This window comes from Diuraphis noxia, unplaced genomic scaffold (assembly GCF_037042655.1).
Source record: "Diuraphis noxia isolate RWA-SAM2 unplaced genomic scaffold, SU_Dnox_SAM2 contig0004, whole genome shotgun sequence".
Lineage (NCBI taxonomy): Eukaryota > Metazoa > Arthropoda > Insecta > Hemiptera > Aphididae > Diuraphis > Diuraphis noxia.
This window is the reverse complement of record NW_028301714.1, coordinates 20,612,898-20,636,740: the sequence shown is the minus strand read 5'-3', so window position 1 is coordinate 20,636,740 and position 23,843 is coordinate 20,612,898. Positions and strand designations below refer to the sequence as shown.

General features: G+C 26.1%; 1 protein-coding gene across 3 annotated transcripts in view; it reads right to left on the bottom strand.

Moving 5' to 3' along the window:
* LOC107167252 (neurotrimin-like) overlaps positions 1–22,205 on the bottom strand; it is a 227,858-nt gene extending 205,653 nt beyond the window's left edge. For all 3 annotated transcript variants that reach the window (XM_089227447.1, XM_089227446.1, XM_089227445.1), the window contains exon 1: positions 21,723–22,205. The gene's annotated coding sequence lies outside the window, so the exon portion shown is untranslated. The remainder of the gene's footprint in view (positions 1–21,722) is intronic.
* Between the last annotated feature and the right edge of the window lie 1,638 nt (positions 22,206–23,843).

The following is a 23,843-nucleotide window of genomic DNA, read 5'->3' as shown; positions in this document are numbered from 1 at the left end:
AAATAGTACTGCATCTATACTAAATACTTCTACATTTGTAAAATTTGTTGATGATAACATTAATAATGTAGTTTAAATTTTAATAAATAATTTACTATTTTCCATAAGTTGTAAAATAGATCTATGAAATTTTTACTTACCTGAATTGGCAAATTAAATTTTTTTTATATGAAAATGCAATTTTTTTCATTTTTGTGCAATTTCAAAAAATGTTATTGTATAATATACTAAAAAAAAAATTATCTAGGGGTGTGGATATGTCAAGTGCTAATATTTTGTATTTTTTATGCCCTTACCCAACTCCTACAAAATTGTTCACTACAGAAATTCGTTCATACTCAAGTAAAATTATTGATAACTATAATGTGTACATTGCCTTTGATAAATTAGTATTAAATTATTATCCATTATTTAGTCTATTCACACACAAGTTAACATTTTGATATAAAATAAAAATTATACATCATACAAAAATTATATTTCAGATTACCTACTCATTAATTAAAATATATTATCACAAATGGAAAATCTGATAGGCACTATGAACAAGAGGCTCTGGGTCAATAGCTTCCGTCTCCCATCAGATTAACAATAGAATAATGAAATTATTTTATAATTATTATAATTATTTTTTTTTTTATTGATCATAAACCGAACAACTGGCCATTAACTTTTTGTAGGAGGAGGAAACGGTTGGTTTAGAAAATTTGATATATGTTTTACAAGGATTTTTTTCTAAAAATCTGAGTGGCCACCCGGGAGCTAGCAACACTGGCTGATACGTACACTCATAGCGTTTCCGCAGTACGACGATTGATATTTACAATGGTACATTTTTAACGATTTGAACATGATTATTAATTTATATATAAATTTAAATAGTAATATGAATTTGCTATCTAGTATGTACATTAGTGATCATTAATATTAGTAATAGTTTCGATAAGACCTAACTGAGTTTACGACTATTAAACGGGTAATGAACTTTAAATATTAAAATTAAACTGGATAATTCAAACATTTTATTTTATACGATTAAATATTATTTAATCATAAGCAATACCTAGTATATAAAGTTATATTTTATATTTTGATCTTACAAGAACCACTATGATTATGAGTTATGACACTTAGAGTTGTAATGACTAGCCTAGATTCTTTGGTACTATAAGTATGTGTTTACACAAATTCTTACACCTTAACCCATTATTTCCTAACACCATTTAAAAATAACATATTATCATATTATTATAACACTTCCCAATGTGTAAAATATGTTGAGTTTTTTTTTTTTTTAGCTAATAATAACAAAGTTTACTTCTTCTGAAATTTTAGGATGCATCGCAGTTCTAAAAAATTCATTATAACATTAGCTAAATTGGTGTTATAATGTATGGGCAAACAAAAAAATATAATTTCTTAAGATTAAAATAAAACTATATAATAATGCAGATATATTAAAATATTATATACTAATTATTATAAAACATAAACACATTTTCAAATTCAAAAAATCTGTCGACACATAAATAGTTGAAGAAATATTAGAGGGGCACTTTCACTTATCGAGGAAAATTATTCGGTCTATCTCTTTACTACCTTATAGCATTTGCATTTAAACGATTACGATACAAAACGATAAGTCCTGCAGGGCCTTTAAGTGCAATGCGCCTCCAGAGGTATTTAAACACTACTTGTCATAAAAGAAAATATCGCAAAAATCATATGTTCAACTAAACGTTATGGTACTAAGATATCTACTCTTACGTAATTGTTTATAAAATATTACAACTGATACAACTGTTTAGGTATTTAATTATTTTGTGAATAAATTTTACTTTTTTGACGTTCTGATACAGTTTATTTATTGACTGTAGATAAATAAAGCTGTAATTCTAAGGAGGAATAAGTATATAAGAATATAATAAGTCATAATTTATCAGATTGCATTAAATTCATAAGAAATATTTATTGCACATAATAATGATAATATCTAGTTTATTATACCTAACCATTCTATATAAATATTTGTTATTTTTAAGCTTGGACTTTATATTAATCGTGTGCCAACTGCTACCGTTAAGTTACAACATTAAGTGATATATTTTGATGAATGATAATAAAAAAATGTTTTGTGTACATCTAAAAATTATCAAAGTAAATCAAATATTAAAAGGAAGTAAAAATTAAATCAACTTTTTTTATTTTTTGAGACAAACGGCTATATCCTATGTAACTTATTTCGTATTTAAATGACAAGAAAAATTTTGAGTTATTAGAATTTTTAGTTCTTGAGATTTGTGTTGTATAAAATACATTATATTACATAATTAAAAAAATTATAATTTTGTTTTATTTTTATGTTGTGAGTCATTTACAATGTATAACTACTAGATATCTACTAGATATTAGCTATAACTTAATAAAAAATTAACAATTTGTGTTGACTAATTTGTGTCTTAGGTCAAACGTTTGTAAATTTGTATAGACTGTTTAACAGAATTCAAAATCAGATCTATAATTATATAAGTATAATATAATTTTAAAATACAAAAATTTAAAAAATGAATAGTCTTTAAAAAAACGGATGGATTAAGCATTTAAATGTTAGAAATCATTTCATTTCACTCGTCTATGGATAGAATTAATAATATTATTTATAACTAAAATGTTATACATGAAATAATTAATTATCAGTTTCATATAAAAGAAACTGTTTTCTACATTAGACATAAACTTCATAAAATATAAAACAGATTCTTATATTCTATATATTTATAAAATATAAACACTCAGGCTAATGGCCCTTGCTATTGAAGCTTCAACCTCCCCCTACAAAAAAAAAAAATAAAAAATATATATATATATAAACAATTGATTAGATAATTGTCAATACAAATCTGTTTATATCGGTCATATTTTATGTTGAATATTAAGTGTAATATGCTTAGTACGTGTATAATTTATCTTTATATTTATGCATGATATGTACCTATAGTTATTATTTCAATAAACTTTGACAATTATTCGCAGCGTTGATATAATATACAATATACGGTTGTAGTATCGTTAAAACTTTCAATTTGCCAAAGATTCTAAAAGACAATTACAAAACAGTAGCTATTTAATTTAACTCCCGTTTTCGAATCATTAAGACATCATACACTCGCTACTAAAACTTTTGTTTTTAAGTTTCATTATTTAATTAGTTCGTGTTCAGTGGAAATCGCGTGGTTTTCTGGTAGAGTGAGTTTGTGTGTGAGTGCATTAAGGTTGACGAGTCACTTAAAATTGAAGAAGTTTTCCAAAAACCAAAAGCCGTACACATTGTAAAATACTGAATTCAGTTTGTTAAGAAAAAAAAAATGTATACCTATTTCATAGAATTGATAAACAAATAATAACGTAGACAAAACGAAATAAGTATCATCTTACATCATATTTTATGAAAACTTTCCTTTTATGATATTTGATCAATCATGCAAGTATTTATGATATTTTTCACTTTTCACTTTTTTTTTAAAGTAAAACCTCGTCACTGAACATTTATTACACTTATATTATAATGCATTGTATTTCTTTTCGACATTTATTTAATTGGATTGGTTTTTTTCTTCTATTCAATTTTATTTGTTTCAACACAATTTTTTTTATATATATTATACAATAATTTACATAATTAGGTAAGCACAATAGAGTAATAAAGTTATTTATAAATTATTTTAATTTAGCCAAATGTACTTAAACAATGAGTCGTTCTGCTGATACCGATGATGAAGAGTTAGATCAGTTATTTTATTAATTATTTTTGATATAAATGGGGCAATACAAATATATTATAATATTTTATAATTTTTTATAATTTTTTATTTAGTAGAATGACTATTTGTTGTTTTATAGTTAATGAATGGAAAAAAATATCAAATTAAAAAGAAATAGATCATAAATTATCGTGAACACTTAAAAGCATGTGAACGATATAGGAAAATATAGATGGTAAAATTGATCTAAATAATATAGTTTGTGTTTATCATTGTAAAAACAGCTTTTTGAACGCATATAACAACGTTTTTTTCCTTAATTTTTTTAAAATAGAGGACATTTTCTACTTTAAGAGCATAAACTATAGAACTTGTTCGATTATTCTCATCGACTTTTTTAGAAATTAAATGTAGTGCTATATAAAAAAAAAGTCTTCTGTCAAAACTGTTTATTCGATACAGTATTATTATTATAATTTGTTTCGTAATATTTTATGAATAAAAGAAGTTTTACAGTGTGTAACTATAATATATAATATAGTTAATCAATGTTTGATTCATAAGTTATAAGTTATAACCAATTTTCCATAACTATTCAATGATTGATTGAAATTAATACGTAATTTTAAATTAAGCGAAATTGTATTTGCTCGTATAGATTCAATATAAGAGCTAATCTCACGTTTTTAGAGATAAAATTATAAACTGTTGACAGATTATAACTGTTGTTAATAACATAACATATGTTTTAAAACCAGGCTAGCAAATTTAATAATCGGTTATATCAAAGGAGTTTGTATTTATAATTTAATTGTCTTCTCTCAGAGTGTTACTAAAATTATCATCATTTCGCAATAAATAAGTTATTTAAAATAACCGCAACTGAAACTGTAATATTTTATCCTCAAAGAAATGAACGAGCTTAGATAGGGAAGTTATATTTGTTCGATATATTCTTCGTACGAATAAATATTGTTAAAACTTTTCAAATTAGTTTTTTTTTTTAATTTTGTTATTTCAAAGTGTCATTTATACGATTTTCTCGTGGTCTAGGACGTGAAACTTTTAGTTCGATACAAAAAAATAAACGATAAATGATATCTGATAACAAAATATTTCCATGGTTCTATATTGAACGCTGATCGATTCAATAGTAAAATTAATGATAATAATATTAAACGCGTGTGAGCGACAAGACCTATGCATTGCAATATTGTGATATGTATGATGAAAATAACTAATATAAGATATCCATTGACGATCGCGAAAATCCTGCGAATGAAACGATAATAATAAAAATAATATCATGACATTACAAACGTACGCACTTAATATACGTTCGCGTGCATCATAAATTTAATAGCATTACTCGTCGGAGAAAGTGCAACGAAAGTATATAGTTGTAGATAGTTATACGCTCGTGATTTATGCTGGTCGGAAAAAATGTCTTCCATATAAATATTGCGAATCAGTACACGACATTCACCAGTCGGATTTCTCTGCATTATAATTATATTATATTATGACCGAGTTTGTTGTTTTATCACTCTGTGTGGCTCGTGAACACGTGCACAGCACACATATATTACAACGGTCGTGTAAAATAATAATAATAACTAAAATAACAAGTAACAATACAATACGCGATAAGCACGATGAGGACGAAATTGCAGCACGTCATTGATCTCGAGGGTACACGACCGTAAAACGAATCAAACGCCTAGCACATGCATTACGATATTTGAAATAATCGGTACTATATTACACACAATGTAATATTGGTATTATAGCACACCGTTAAAGTGTGATTTTTCATCCAACGTTGATGACGTAACAATATTGTAATCACTGGAATACAATTATATTAGAACAAAATAAAATATTAAGACTGATTACTCGAAAAAATAAGGTGACGAATATAAACAATTTTGCTTGTTTATCAAAGACATTTTAAAAACTACGATCGAGTGTTAGATGTGTAATGTTATATGAACACGGGACTTATCGTCACTTGAAATATAATAGGTGACACACGATCGGAATTTACTAGCGAGTGCAATAATATGTACAATGTAAGGTTGTGCCATATCATTTTATAGTCGTTTATGAATAAATATATTATGTATATTTTTTTTTTAAGTTATCTTTCTATAATATGTTTATTGCTTATAAAATCATTGAGAAACAATGATTTATGTACTATAGTCCATTTGGTATAATTAATTAAATTATTAATTTATAGTTTTATTTATTCTCAATCAATATACGTAGATAGTCTGTACAAATATAACATGTGTATTTATATTTCAAAGTAATGAATTTTTATTCTTTTAGTAGGTACGTCTTATAATAGTATGAATAACAATTATGATGTATTTTTTCAAATATTACTGTTGTATGTGACACGGCGTCCTGAGTAGGCAATTTAGCAACATAACTGTCTTGGGAACATGTTTCAACTTAATTTAATTTTTTTTTTTTTTTCACTAATACATTATAGTTACATAATAACATTTTATAATCATAATATTTTTCGTTATTTATTATATATTATTCACTAATCTATAACTTGAATCACTTCCCATAAAAAGTTTTACCATATTTTAGATTCTGAGCGGAGCGATGAATGTATTGATTTTACCATGATGTGTGTTTTTTTTTGGCGTGTGTGTCTGTCATCACGTTTTAGGGTAGTAAAACTGCTTAGATTTTTGAAATCATCAAAAGTAAAAAATTCTCAATATTTTTCTAAATAATCGGGATAAACAAAATAAAAATTAAGGGGAAAACGGGACATTTTACGCACAATCAGTTTTCGACAAAATGGATTTTGGTTTTTGATGTAACATTAAAACAAATTACCATAGATACATGAAATTTTCACCGAATATTTTTAAAGGTATATTCTATCCACCATGCAATTTTCAAAAAATTTCGACTAAGTTTTTTGTTCAACGTCAAAGTTAGAAAATCTACATGACTATCTTCTTGTTAAGATGAACTATGAGAATTCGTTGAACAGGAATTCACCACAAGCCGTTATTCCACTACTTCGTAAATCAAAATTTTAAATTTCTATAAGTTACAATATTATTATTAACTACTCGTATTAAAACTGATTTTAGACTGCATTGATTTTACAATGATGTGTTTTTATTTAATTTTTTTTTTTGCGTCTGTCATCACGTTTTGGGACAGTAAAACTACTTCGATATTTGACTTCAGAACCTAACCTCGTTCAATCTGAAAGTGAATCTAGTTGGTACTTCGGGGGGTCAAAAGTAAAAAATTCTCAATTTTTTTCATAACAATTTGGATAAACAAACTAAAAATTAAGGGGAAACCGGGAAATACAATCAGTTTTCGACAAACTTCGATGTAACTTTAAAACAAATGACTATAGATACATGAAATGTTCACTTAAGTTGAACTATTTATAAGCATATGCAATTTTCGACCATTATAGTTTTTCTTAAATTATTATCAATAAAGATTTATTTGTTGAGTAGAAAAGCTTGAAAATTTAATACAAGGCTCCTAAAATATTTTTACAATCAATAGCAGTTGAAGAATAAAAGAAATACATTGTCACAATTTTTTTTTACAAGCATTTAAATTTTAATTCTGACAACATACATAAAAATTACGAAAATTCGCAAATTATTTCACGCTAGAAAATTCATAAAAAATTTTCTTTTTAAATCTAAGATTTAAAAATTTTTAATAATCTATAATACCGGGTGATTCTTTTATCATTGAACACTCATTATTTCAAAAATTACTAATGTTTTTGAAAATATTTTCTTACATAGTTTCAAGTTGTTCAAAAGCCAACGTTTTTATTAATAATTTTATTTAAAAATATTTTTTATGCTTATCATTTTTCAAGTTTTTTACTTTTTTGAATGACAACATAGAGTTTTAATTTTATATTCCAAAAGTAGAATATTTTTCTAAGTATTTTGATTCATAAAAATCGAATTTAGGACGAGTAGTTTATGAGTTATAAGTATTTAAAGTTTAGATAGGCAGAGTGGAATGGTACGGGGTTACCCCGCAAGATGTTTGTCCACTACTCCGCTGGTCTTAACTTTAAATACTTTTTTTTTTTAATATGACTTTATTTTGAAATATTACAATCTACCTATATACAGGGTAGTACAATAAGTTATAATAACTATGGTGATAAGAAAGAAAAACTATGAACTAATGATAACATAGTAGGATATCTCTCATTATAGAGACACCTAGTGGCTTTACAGTAAAACTAAAGTAACTTTAAATACTTATAACTCATAAACTATTCGTCCTAAATTCGATTTTTATGAATCAAAATACTTAGAAAAATATTCTGCTTTGGAATATGAAATTAAAACTCTATGTTGTCATTCAAAAAAGTAAAAAACTTTAAAAAAATATAAGGATAAAAATCATTAAAAAATATATTTTTTTAATAAAAACGTTGGTTTGGAAACTATGTAAAATAATATTTTCAAAAACATTAATAATTTTTGAAATAATAAGTGTTTAATGATAAAAGAATCACCCGGTATATCGTAGACAGATAAACCGTTCCCGCTCAGAATCGTTTTTCGTATACAATGATATAGGTAATATCATTGGATTCAAATTTAATTCCATCCATTACAGTAACCCACTTGTAACTTACTGTAGGTATAGCAGGTTGACATCCATGACTTATCTGCTTTTTATAGACATTTAACTGTTTTAAAAATTAAATTCTGTCAAAACCGCTATTTGAAACAATAAACGAAATCAGATTTAAGAATTCTCGGTTAATATTACCTAATATAAAAAAATAATATTTAGGTATTATATCAATATTTGAATTTCAATTATAAACATATATATTTCCTAAAATATTCTTCTCGTGAAATTTTTGTTATCAAATTATTTATCTCTATTAATTGACTTTTTATATAATAGATACATACCAACGAAACGATATGTTTCTGTCAAGAAATGTTTTTTTCGTATGCAATGGCTTAATATTAACGTCAATTTTTACATATTCCAATCCCATAACATTAACATACCTACTAAATGACGATTTTTGGCGATTTTTATTGGAAACCTACTATACTACAGCGGAGAAACTTTTAGATATTTTTGCAATGATAAAATCGAGACGAATTCGGGGTATATTGAAAGGCCATTTCCGTGACCCCATTAAACACCATCTTTAGATAACCGTATACTTTATATATTTGGAAAATGGCAAATTGATCTTAAAAAGCTTTTATCGTATATATGTATATATATGATATATGTTATATATTTATATTGTATATACTGTTATACAAGCGGTGCTAATTTATCGGCGGCAAAGGAAAATAGTTTATCCCCTGCTAATAAGTGTGTGGCCAACATACGTTAAGGGGTGATTCTGTATGTGTGTGTGTTTACTATAGCCGGAAACGGTAGTAATGGAAACGTCAGAGAAGAGTTGGTGACCGTTTGAAAAGGGGATGGAGAGGGAACATACCGGAAGGAAGAGTACGAGGAAAAGAAAAGAAAGAAAAGAATGTGTTCAGCCACTTCATGTTCTTCTTTGTGTGTGTGTGTGAAAAAGATCAAAAGAGAAAGAGGAATAGGGAGAAGAAGATAGTACGGTCGTTTGTATGGTAAACCAATAGTGCAAAGACTGTCTAACAACAAGTGTTCTTCATACTGCAACGCGTATAATATTATTATTTATATTATAAATTAGAATAATACGCTATAGTAATATATAATAACAATATTTCAAAAACATAGTAATAATAATAATAATAATAATAATAATAATATAACATATAACATATAATTAAAAGACCAAAGTATATAATATAATAAAGCTGCATATCTTACTGTAGTAGAAAAATACAATATTTCATACAAAAAATTAAAAATCCTTGACTATTGACTTTATTCAATAATCAGTATTGATAATTATTATGCATTATATTTAAATAAAGGTATTATTTGTAATTTATTAGATTATTAAAAAATATTTTAACGATATTTTACGTCTTGTCATTTTACATAATATAACTTTATTTACATATTATAACTTTAGGATTCTAAGTGTAGTGATTAATGTACTGGTTTTACAATAATATATTATTATGTATTTTATTGTTGCGTCCATCATAACTCTTGAAAAATGAAAAATTCTTCAGTCTTTAACTTTGAGGGTGGTTTCTAGTTAAAAATCAGAATTTTTCGTTACTCTTAATACTCAAATTTAGCCTATTAACGACATCATATGATTCGTTGATATTATTACTTATAAGTTCAAAATTGCTAGTAATATTGTATAAATGAATATTACTTAAAAATTTTATATATATATCTCTCTCTCTATATATATATATATATAAATTATTTTTGTCTACAATCAGTCCAACCTATGGTATTACTGATAATATATATATATATATATTGGAAATATCCATAATTATATACGCTAATAGACTGGTTAGAATTTTTTTATAACGTTTACGACCTAAATTACAATGACTTACTCAATGGTAATTAATACCTTTACGCTACTACAGTAGGAATGACTTTGGTGGTTTATTTAAAAATGATATTATAATTTCAATTATATACGACTTAAAATGATAAACCAATGTGATAATTCTAAAATTAAGAAATCAGAAATAAATTAAATTTATAAATTTGTAATTTAAATACATACAAAAATATTAACAAGCTTAAATAATGGGAGGTAATACACATAATTATTATTTTTTTTTACAATTACATTTTTTTCATAAAAATGAATTTAAAATATAATTTATTATTTTATAATTAATTAAATTAAATATACACCAATGGATTCCACGTTTCACATTTTGATTTGATTTTTTAATATAATTACCTGCAGTTTAAAATAATGAATCCACTTAAGATTTCATGACAAAGCAAACCTATTGTTTTTATTTCATACTCGATTCACATTCAAATTTATAGTATTATATTTAAAAAATATGTATATGTATAATTAATAATACAACGATTTTGTTTACAGTTTAGTTGAAAATATACATTCAGTCAATCCAGTTTTATTCAGGATCGGGATGATATGTTATAATGTATAACAACAATTGGTGAAATATGTATTTAAATGGTTAAGTATGTGTTTATAGGTTCATAAATTTTAATAGGAACAAACGGACGTAGCCGTTTGGACGAGGGAACAATTAGACGTATAAAATAAAATATAAAGAAAATAAATAATATTATAGTAGATCATCATCAAAATATACTAATAAAAATTCAAAAACACAAAAATTAATAGTTCAGATTTATTTAAAGATGTTTATAAATTATAAAACCATTGATATTATATGTTCATAATATAAAAAATGGTATCGTATCCCATCAAATATTATCGCTTATTCTTGAATATTACACATAATATTAATTAATAGATGCGGATAAACGAATTTTAAAAAGTGTTCAAAGTAATGAGACTAGAACTAAAATATAATTTTACGCGGAATCGCTTAAAATATTTCTCTGAATTAAAATTATATAACATCATTAATATAAATAATTATATTTGTCATTCAACAACTTTTAGATATTTTAAATAATTTTTTTATATTTATTATATACATTTTTACGTACTATAATAAATATAATTATTATAGATAACTTTTTTGATATTGTATTTTAATTGTTGTCGTACTTATTATAACAAAAATTTATTTTTAATAAATGACTACGTCGATTTGTCCTATATCGTCATAAATTGTATTTCCAAATACTAATTATTGGCGCAGTGTGAATGTTAAAAGTGGATAAACGTGTCTGGATGTTATATTATTATGGAATGTTTATAATAATAGTATCGTACTCAAACGTCTCAAACATTGTAATAAATTCTTATATAATAAATTACAATTAAAAATATGACACTATGATTTATAACTATAAGTAGCTATTATTAGGAGTACTGTAATTCGTATGCGCTCTTAATTATAATCTAAAAATACATTTATCGGTTAGGTCAAAATCTAAAAATGTATATAAAATTGATACAAAAATAAATAAATAGACACTCAAAATTTTCTCGTATACCGGAAACAATCTATTCGTATTCATAAAAATATATATTACCCAACTGAATATTTCAAAGGTATAAAGTGTAATAAGATTTTGTAACAAATAACAATTCATATAGCAACAATATTATTCGATTAGCATTAAAAATATGATAACCACCTATAAATAGGAAGATATCACATTATTATAACAGCGATATCGATGTATTAAGCTGATATTGTTAAGGTTTATAGAACGAATGGATGTTTGATGCTACCAAAATTAAAATATTGTGTGAAGAAATGTGTTTTTATTTTTAAACGCGCGTAAATTGTACGTTAACATCAATTATTTACTTATGTTTCTGCAGATAATACGTATGGCCAATAAATAAAGAAATAACCACATACAAAACTGTTATTATTATTATTATTATTATTATTACTGAGCTGTAAATAATTTTTTTCGTTGCCACAAAAACGTTATGCCAGAGAGATTCTTGCTGATTCGCGAACAATCTATCGCCGTTGGTGGGTGACGGCTGAGGTGCGGGGATGATTGTTGGTTGCTTGTGGTGGGTGGTGAGATGCCGCAAGAAGAGGATGGTGTATTATATATAGAAAGCACCCTGTCGGATTCGTGGACGTGGTAGGGATAGGAATGCAAGGCTTTCTAAATCGTAAACCATAAGTCATTCAAACGTATCAATATATATATATATATATATTATTGTTATTATTATTATATATAACGAACGATGCGATCCCAATCATGGATCCTGATATAATACTGATGGTCTTTCTATTACAAGTGACATATTAAACTTTTATATTGAATTTATATACTTCAAAATTTCATATTTTTAGAATAGCCGTTCAAAAATAATATGCAATCAATTTATTGACAATTTCCAAATTATAATGACAATATTAATAATAACAATAGCATACTGTGCAATATTCTAATAATATTATTATACGTTATCTGACGTTTTAGAAAGTTGGCAATTTATACGATTCCACATAGTTGATTTAATGAAACGGCTATGACTAAAAATTAATTAGCACCCGAATAAAAAATGGTATTCTGATACACTGTGCTAGAAAAAACTTCATTTATATTACTGTTTAAAAAACTAAAAAAATATTTAGGTATTTTCAATGATATTTATTGTAAAAGTTTTGAATATATTTCAAACCGTTTTTTTAATCGCAGTAATATTCTTTTATCCGTATGGAATCCCGGTCGTACCTGCAGGTGGCCAAAAGTTCAAATAAATATTCACTTGAAAATTATTTATGAAAAATACATAAAAAATATTATATCTCGTTTTAAATTTATTTACTTTGGATGTCTTGAATACGATGATTTCATGACGTTCAATTCAGCGTTGATGATTTCGGCGATTTTATGTCACACTTATCACACCAAATTATTGTAAACGTTGTTGTATTATACATAAAATAGTTATTACTTACATATTTATAACTATTTGCTTATATTTGTTATTAAAATAAATGTCGAATAGAATTTGAAAATAATTTATCATGTCTAGTACTACATACTGGTGTTAATTAATAGAACGATGTTAAATTTTCTAATAAAAATCACTGTAATTATTTTGAAGATACTTGAGTAAAAGCAAACACAGTTTAAAAAACAAAAATATTTTTTAATGTGTCATTTAAAAAACGATACCAACGTCTACTTATAGTCCCATCAACCAATGTTTTAATGATATAATGTATCCTACAAAGAATTGTATATTACTTTTGACTTGGAATCATTTGTGTCAACACTTTATAAATAGTAAAGAATACAAGATAAGGTACTAGAGTTCTAACCCACTCTCCTGAAATTTCTTTCTTCTAAAAAATAATATTATGTACTACCATAGCCAAATACAAAGAGGATTAATTGTTTGTCATTTTTAATATAAAATAAACTGTAAAGTGTCAATAACATCGATGGCCATAATTTCAGTTTTTTGGGTTGATTAAAAAAATTTATAAACGTATACTAAAATCGTTATATCATGTATCATCGATTATAACCACGGATATACGGCCTAAAAAATCTCTGTTGACGGTCAGGTTAAATCCTCTAAACGCAAACTAAAATATTTAATTCAAAATTAATTCTATAATTTGATTCAAATATATATATATATATATATATATATATATATAAACTGTTTAGCAAAAAATTGTGTAAATAAGGATTAACTACAAATCTACGATTAATATTAGGTAAAACCCTGACTGAACTAAAATCTTGCAAACAATAATGATCATAGATCCATGTATAATGTATTTTGTATTAATCTTCAAGCTTAAAAATTTAGAACATTTTTCTTTTATATTATTTCTTTAAACATTTTTGAACATTTTATTTCACAATCAAACACTGAAACTAAGATTTCGCTTTGGAATAAATAAATTAAGTTTCAAATTTTAAACTGTATAAAAAAAAATTGCATCATAAGTACAGGGTTTCTTTCTTTTGTCCATCGAGTATTTAATAACGAGAAAAAAACCTTTTGGTGGTTTGGAATTACGACAAGCATATTTACCTTTTAGAATAGTTTTTTATTTATATATATATAAGCTGAGCAGCTTTCACGAAGATGAAACATGAAATTACAATTTCACTAGCTACCCAAATAATAAAATATGTTATTAATCAACTATACTATACAAAGATAACTATTGAATTCAATATTTTTAAATTATCAACAGTTTAAAAATAAATGTGCGTTTAGGATATCATTTACTATTAAAATTTAAAATAAATTGTCTGTAATCAAAATTTCATATTTTTTTTTAACTGTGTACTTAGATTAAATTTTAAATTTTTGACAAGAACTTTGCATAGAATTGAAAAAAAAACTTCAGTATGCAACAAATCAAACGCCCCTTTTCCGTACAGTATATATTATCACGATATATCTATACATTTTTATCTCTACTATAACTATAATTTTATTTAGCTTTTACTTCCGGAAAGGGAGTACTATATTGTAAATATTTATAAATTATTGTTTTATAAAAGAAAAATGTACCTTTGTTTCATGAACTATTCACGCATGGTAATTATTTTAATTTTTTTAATTTTAAGCACAATTTGATGATATGCATATTATTATTTAGTCAAGCGAACACGGTAAAACATAAAATATTTCACCTACAATGTAAAAGTCTTAAATTTAGTTTGTTATTATTTCCATGGTATCTTTTTACGATCGTGCCAAAATCATTACATCTGTAATGACTTTCGCAGACATAACAGGAATGCAAATTTATCGTATAACACAGGGATTCTCAAACTGTGGTACGCGTACCCCTTGGGGGTACTCAACATTTTTTAAGTGGTACAAGACTGGTCAATATACTTTTAAATTAAAATAGATAATATAATAAATAATATATACTTTAGTTATTAGTAACTCAGAAAAGGTACCCAAAAAATGTATTAGTAAAAAGGGGCACAGTGTTCATAAAAGTTTGAGAATTCCTGGTGTAACAAATAGCCATTGTACATGTATCTGGGAAGTTAAATGAGAAGTCAAGGAAAAACATTTATGACAATACACTGAATGACATAAAAAAAAAAAATAATAATAATAATACATATTTATATTTGACAACTAATTCAGAGTTGTGTTGTGTAGTATCTACTCGTTTACTGATTTTTTTTAATTTTAAATTTAATAAATTATCGAATCATTTACAGCTGCAGCAACTCACACGACAGCTGTAGATCGAAAGTTATACTCTAGAACACATTGATCAGAAGTTTGAATATTCTAGTGGAACTACTTACTTTAAATCTAGACAAATGAACGATTTGTGTTCGTTTATTCAAAAATGTTCAAGTGAAAAATAAAAATTAGCCTTATCAACAGGCCACATTAAGTGATAAAGTTTGTAGGCATTTTGTAGATAGACGACCCTTACAGACTAGATACGCAGTTATAGATTAATGATGGACAAAAGTCTCGCGAATTTCACCTCGGTAGAAGTCCTAATTAATAATTAATGTACTTGACGCTAGTAACTATAGAGTCTAATTATTATTATTTTAAAATATATTGAAACGGTTGTATTATATATGCAGCTGAAAAATTAACATTAAGTGTAGACAGTATGACAACGAATCAGCAAACCGTACTATATGTAATAATAGGAGTACAGACTTCTGTAGCAGTAACTCCTTTTTTTTGACTCGTTAACAATTTACAGAGAAGCTTTTCATTTCAAAATATTTATTCAACCACTATAATATTTGTCCGTAAAATAATTTGCAACACAATGGAAATTGTATATTATATTATGCTATCGTTTAAAGTGAATAGAGTTAGCTTTGAAAATAAGCAAGACATTATCATTGTGGAGTTTATATTATATTATTTTAGTGAATACATAAACAAAAAAACCACAAAAACATACATGTTGTTGTAGGAAACATTTCTAATTTGTACAGGTATAAAAACGTGAAATAAGCTTGATATGTTCAAAAATTCAGAATGTGTATACTGCGTATCACGGTATTAAAGCTAAATTCCGCATCTTCAGAATCATGAAGTATGAAAGTAGAAATAATAATTCAAATAAAACGTATTTCAAGAGAATATTGTTTTGTTCTTACAAGCATATAACAATATTAGAGTTTACTTAGACAGTAGAAACTCGAAATTCAATATGTATAATATGTGTATAACCATATGAGAAATTCAAGATGTGACTTAAATTTAAAAAAAAATGAAAGAAAAGACTAACCGAGTGAGTACGATGTTCAACTATAAATTTAAAACAGAAATGGAGAATCGCATCAAATTGAATAAAACCTGATACTATATTTAATGTTCTAAGACTATTATTGGTTCACATAGGTATAATATAAAATATTATATAGTAAAATTACAAATACAGATTTTTGATACTATAATAGGTATATGATTTTAATGGTATTTTTTTACCTTACACCGTACCTATTATATACGTAAAATAATATCAATGAAAATTTATATTTCATAGACGATATTTATATTCTTATGTTCTTTTTTTTTAAAGATAGAAGCCATTAAAATATAAATAGCTTAGAATATTATAAAATAGTAACAAACGTACAAAAAAAGTAATCATACAATTTATAATCGGTTTGAAATGTCTTATCAATATAAAAATTATATCTATTAATTGATCATAATTATACAATATTTTTTATTCACATTATGATATTATCAAAAATCATTGTGTTTTCTCACGCATACTCAGTACTCACATTATTCGGGGGAACGAAATGTTCAAAAATGATTTGTAACAATTTTCCAGGTCACAATTGATTATAATGTTCCCGGAACACACATATATTCACATTTTGCGTTTTATATTTGCTCGGTAATATATTATAAAATATAATTTTTTCTGAGTGACAGACGACAGTATATATAAGTATAAATCAGCCAAAATTAATGTAAATGATAAGAGGCTTTCCGGGATCTATAATTTAGTATAATTATTTCAATATAGGTATAGATTTTTTCCAACTATCGAGATTTTAATTTTAATTTGGAACTTAAGTCTAAATTATTATAATTGTTGCAAAGCTCTCAAACACTACAATGAAAGCTGAGAGTCCAGGCGAGATTATCCTAGAAATTCGAATAAAGAGCTGTCAAGTATTAATGACATTTTAATATGAACAGTTTTGTTATAAAATTTATTAATTTGAAATTTAGTAAATATGATTAAATTATTATATGTATTATAAAGTATATAAGATAAACGTTTTTGAACATATTAATATATTAATATATTATAATGCGCATTCACAAAAACTATAAAATAACTGTATCAATATAGCTAAACATTTTTATAAGATTAGGTGGATACTCAAAATCAACAAAATCATTGGTCATTACTCATTAAACATTGAATTTTGAAGGTAATTAGTAGTGGGATTCTATTTGATAAGAAAATTCGAATTACCTAAAGTAATGTTTTTCTGTTATAGGTAGGTATTACATTGAAAAGTGTTAGACCTGTTAGGGAAATATTTTGAAATCATTACTATTCTGCAATAATTTTGAGCAAATAGTCATAAAAAATACTATAGGTTATTAGCAAGTTATATTCTTATTGATATAATTACTCTTTAATGGAAATGCATACATTTTTTATTTCGTACTCCAGAATCTAAAATTTTCCAAGAAACCCAATACTTAGAATCAATAAGGTAATGTTATTTAATTATTTAATGCGTAAAATAGATTAAAAATAGATTCATGAATTGGACTAGATAACTATTATGAACTAAAAAGTCACAGCATTTAATGTAATCGTTAAATTATACCTATTAACAATTTGTAATTGTTATCAATCAACAGGTCATATTAATCCTGAACCAATCTTTTTTAGATTCTTATAAATGATTTATAGTACCAGTTTAATTATTATGCATATAGGGACATTTGTTTAAAGGAGAGTACCTATAATATATCGTTTGGCTTATGCATTTTTCGTTTAAAAAAAGGGATTTATAAAAGTGTTCAGTTTCTTTTTTTTTTGTAGTCTTTGTATACCTATTTATAGTAAAAAATCAAATAATATTGTAATTTATATAACACATATTTTCATAGAAAAATAAATCGGGTCTACAGCAATTGGAAATTTTTACAACAATTAAGTAATAAGTGTTAACTTAATTATACAATAAAAAACCCAAATTTCAAATTTTAATCTAAATTATTTACTTACATTATTTCAGAATGATTTATCTCAATTTTATATAATTTTCTATAACAAATAGTTTATTAAATTGATTTATTCAAAAACTATAAAACATTTAATATTCTTAGTGTTATCAACGACTGTATACCTAATACTTTCAATAACACTGTTACTTGTACTTGATGTTCCGTATGTATGATTAGTACCGTTTAAACAACTTTTAATAAATTTCAGATCTTTAGTAGATCTTTTTTAGTAAAAAATATTTAATTTTTCTACTAATACATGGTGATAAAATAGATATTGAGAAATATTATTGAAAATTTGTGATAACGTACATTTTGCTATAGGTATTGTTGTTGTAATAAAATTTATTTTATTTTACACAGTTTTATTTTTTATCAATATTGTGCTGTACACATATCGTTAACTGTAAATAACTCGTTTAACAAAATCATACCAAATATTCATATAATAATTATTAAATATTATGCTCACAAATATAGTTAAATTAAATATAATACATAATTTATGTAATAAATTGTATAATACATTATTTTACCTATTTTGTAAGGTATGCGGAAATTACATCAATCAATGGTTCGAGAACTCTTGTATTGCTTACTGTATTGTGGCTGTAGAATATTTTAAATTATAATTTGTGAAATTATATATTAAGTTTGTCTTTTCATATAATATGGTTTGTATACTTATGCATTATTTTTTACAAAATGCAAGCATTTTTCATCAAATTTATGCATATATCCTTTTTTATTTTTTACAATTATTGTAGATATATGTCAAAAAGAATTGTTTGATAGTTATAATTTAATTTAAAAATATTTCAGTGTTATAAAGAAAAGCACCTGAATAACAAATAAATCTCTCAATTTGATGAAATAAATTTTACATTGCTGCTAATAATTATCGAACTAATAAGAGATTTAGTTGCTTAATTTAAGGCATTTTTTAAACATTTTCATCGCAATAAGTCCCAAAATCCAGTATTTATGATCAGTAAATAGTAAAATGGCTCTTTATCATCATATTTATGTTGCTAAACATATAAATATAAATATCGATATCTATTATTTTTCCAAACATGACTTCGTTTTAACGCAATTAGAACTTTGAAATTGCATTTGTATCCCACATATCTACACAATAAATGACCATATCAAGTTAACTGTAGTCTTGTTTTTTTTAATTGTAATAATATTAAAATTCATTTGTTCTAACTAATGTGAAAGTTTACCCTTGTACACAATTCTCTCACACATTATTTTTATATGTAAAATATAATTGTGATTGGATTTATAAATTACAATGTTAGTACATTAAAATATTTTTTATCCATATTGATGAATTGTTCTTATTATTCATATTGGTGTCATTTTGAAGTTAAATATTTAAATTGCATACTTACCATTGAAGAACGTATTCATTGGTACAATAGCATGTCTAAATCTTCGATAAGTTCACTGATGAAACTACAATAACTAATTTTAAATTATTTCTTTATATCAATTCTTGTGTTATACTTTGACACATATGTCTATGAGAACTCCAAAAAAAATTAATCATTCATAAATGATTTAATAATTTCAAATAAATTTCATGACCAATATTTAAATATTGATTACAAATTACACGTCAATTTTGACATTATACATAGGTATACCAATTATTATACTCATTTAGAATCATGACTAAATTTAAAATACAGAACAAGAAAGCTTGTAAATAAATTAAAATTTTATGTATATAATATATATTATGTTTAATAATTTTCAATATGAATTTTTAACTCGCCAATCTACTGAATGAGATCAAACTGAAACTCAATATAATAGTTTATTTGTTTTTATAACTTTGAAATAATAATGAGATATATTAATGTGAACTTATAAAAGTTTACTGCTTTTTTTTTAAAAAACTTGATCGTGATTATTTTAATTAATTTTGATACTGAAAATTCTATTGGTTGAATTCTGAAAATTGTGTAACGACTAGTAGGTAAGTATACTGGTAGAAGTTATAAATTGACTCACGAATCGTTACTGCCAACAAGGTTATACATTACTAATTGCATAAACTTTTATAAAATAAAAACATTTATAATGCATATCAGTAGATTACTGCCCATCCAAACTTTAAAACCCTAATATGTTTTGATTTGTTACTACTCATGAGATAGCTGAAAAAGATATTAAAAAAGGTATATATATAATGATTGAGAGTTCGGGTTACGTAACGTATACTTTATTAAACTATTACTTTGTAATCAAACATTTTTTAGGTTAGGTTAGGTTAGGTTATCCAATAAATTAATGGACGCACTATGATATCTTTAGTACCATTGTGAGTGAAGTTCTGATACTCAAAGTCTAAAATTAATATATATTATAGATAAATAAAAAACATTAAGTGGTCAAATTACATTAATTTCAAGTAGAACAATTTTGATGTAAGTCTTTATAGAAATATTTTCTTCAAAATTTAGAATTTTACGTAATAATATATTAATTTTGGCATTCGTTTTATTTTAAGTTTATAACCCAAGCGTTTTATTTTTTTTTTCAAACGGTTTCTTTACACATATACGTTTCATAATGGAATGTAAACAGTCACATAATTGGTTCAATTGATAATGCACGGGGAAAGCCAAAGTCTTCAAACACGATTTTCAATAAAGTTTGTATCTGTGGCGATGACAAGAAACTACCATCACCATTGTACATCAACCTAAACGTATATATATTATTTTTGGGTGGTTGACGCAGTGAGTGAATGACAAAAACGCGTTTAATCTAGAGTCTGTAGAACGACGCATCGCCCCTCGATATATCGTTCTAAAAATCGTGACATCAAGCCGGTCCATTCTTTCCACTTTTTCGATAGCGGAATAACACACTAAACAGGGTATAATATGCTATGTATCGTATATTTAAAATAGCGTGCGATCTTTTTACGTCAAAACGACATGATTTTTAACAAAATTATTTACTCGAGAAAACGAAGAACGATTCGAGAAGTACGACACCTTTTATAACATTAATGAACTTTTTTTTTTTTGTATCGAGAGCCAGAGAAGGAACCGCGTTAGCATTACTTCTTCTCTGACTCCCAAAACATTAATGAACTACGATATAAATATACGATTTGACGAACTTACCTGTGCACGTGCATGTGTGTGTCGAGGACGCGTCCGGGATGGTTGGAAATTCGATTCAAAAATAAGTTCGACGACGGATGGGAAAATAAACCCACGAATATGACGCGACGAAACTTTTCTAATAATGTATATGTAATATACGCTGCAGAAAGAGGGTCAAAAAAAAAACCGCTATAAGGCACGAGTCCGCGTATCTATCGCGATGAACCACATGGTGCAGCCGGCGGTTTAATGTCAAAATTCTTATGATGTTTGAGGGGGTGTGAGGAGGAGGGTTGAATATGTCGTTGGCGTAATCACGATCGATCAATCGCCGGTAGTATATATAATATTACAGTAATATGAAATGCGGATAATGTGCGATTGACGTCTCCATTGTCTGTGTGTCCTTTTTAACGAATTTTTCCGTCGGTGGCACGTGAACGGAGACACGACACACGTACACGTGCAACGGACTAGCACACCGTGTCAGATACCGCGAGACGACTGTTGGCCCGCCACCGCCACCGACGCCGATCACCGCGGTGGCGTAGGCCACACGCTCCACGGCGTTTTTTGGTCCAGACGTGCGCGAGCTCCGCCCACGTCGCTCACGAAAAAAGTCCACCACGATCACCTTCAGGGGGGGGGAGGTTTGGGTAAGTTGCCGAAATCTCCCGATTACCCAGAAAAAAACCCGAGACGTCCCGTCGCCGGAACTCCTTCCACGGCCGACGCGTGCTACCCCATCTGACCCCCTCCACTCCCGCCCACCCAACCGTGACCAGACCATCACTTGACGATTCAACCTTCACCCCCGAAAAATCTAACCACGTTGGCAGGCAGAGGCACCGAAGTGTAAGAGCGTTACGATCGGTTTCACACATTCGGTATTTTATTATTATGCGTGACTTATGTTGCAGCAAATGTCCAGTGCTTGGCTACTCGACCAATGCTTTTAAAAGATACGTTATCAGGAATCGAACTAATTAGATAGAAGTATTTCATTTTAATATCAGCCAATAAAATTAATGACATTATCAAACCACTGTTTGAATCATAATCAAAAATAATGTCGATTATAGGTGTCATATTATTATACTGTCCACCTACTCTACCATGACACGTAGTGTTATTATATTTTTTTTTTTTTTGCAAGTCATTAGTCAGTTACGATATAAAATGTACGTGAATAAAAGTGTACAACACTTTATAGTACCTAAACGTTTATGAATATGAAAATAATATTATTAATTTACAGTTTTGCGATGATTTGCCATTCCGACGGTATTCCATTCCGACCGTCTGTAAACGTTTACCTAGTAAAATGTTCTATAAAATGTTTATTAGGATTTTTTTTTTTTTTTTTGCCAAAATATACAAAACCAATTGTACAATACACAATGATTTTTAATGGGTTGTAACATATTCTTTCAAAAAAAAAAAAAAATGGTCAAGAAATAAAAATAACGTCATTAAGATGATTTTCTACGAGTATTATAAGATTTAAATGGTAGTTAGGTATAATAATTTTTTATCATAAAACATTGCCATGCGTTTTTGATTTCTCAGTGTAGTATTTATTATTAATCTACAAGTTATTCTCTTTGTAAATGTACCCATAAAATTTTCTTTAACAATTCATTATACTGTATTATATATTGATAATTGATATAATATATATAATATATATATATATATAGATATAGATATAGATAATGGTTTTAATTTTAAAAATATCTACCTGAAGTTATAAATAAAAAAAAAACTGTATAAAATCTGTTTATTACGTTTTCATCATCAAATACAATATTATTTTTCTCATAAAAATACAATGATTGTATCTGCATATACTATATAGTTTCTCTAATTTCTATAAATGTATAATGGTTTTCGTAAAATTTTACGATAAACCATGAATACGTAGATTTAGAATTACCTAGCAAACTTGCTCATTCGTCCATCAAAACAAATAATAATATTTTATGAACATGTGTATTTTATTGTAAATCAATATGGATTATATGTTATTTGAAATATACCACCAATTTTGAGAGTATAAAATTCATTGTAGTGCATCTAAATTGATAATCAAATATTATACGGAGAAATACTTTGATTTTATATTATATATATACCATA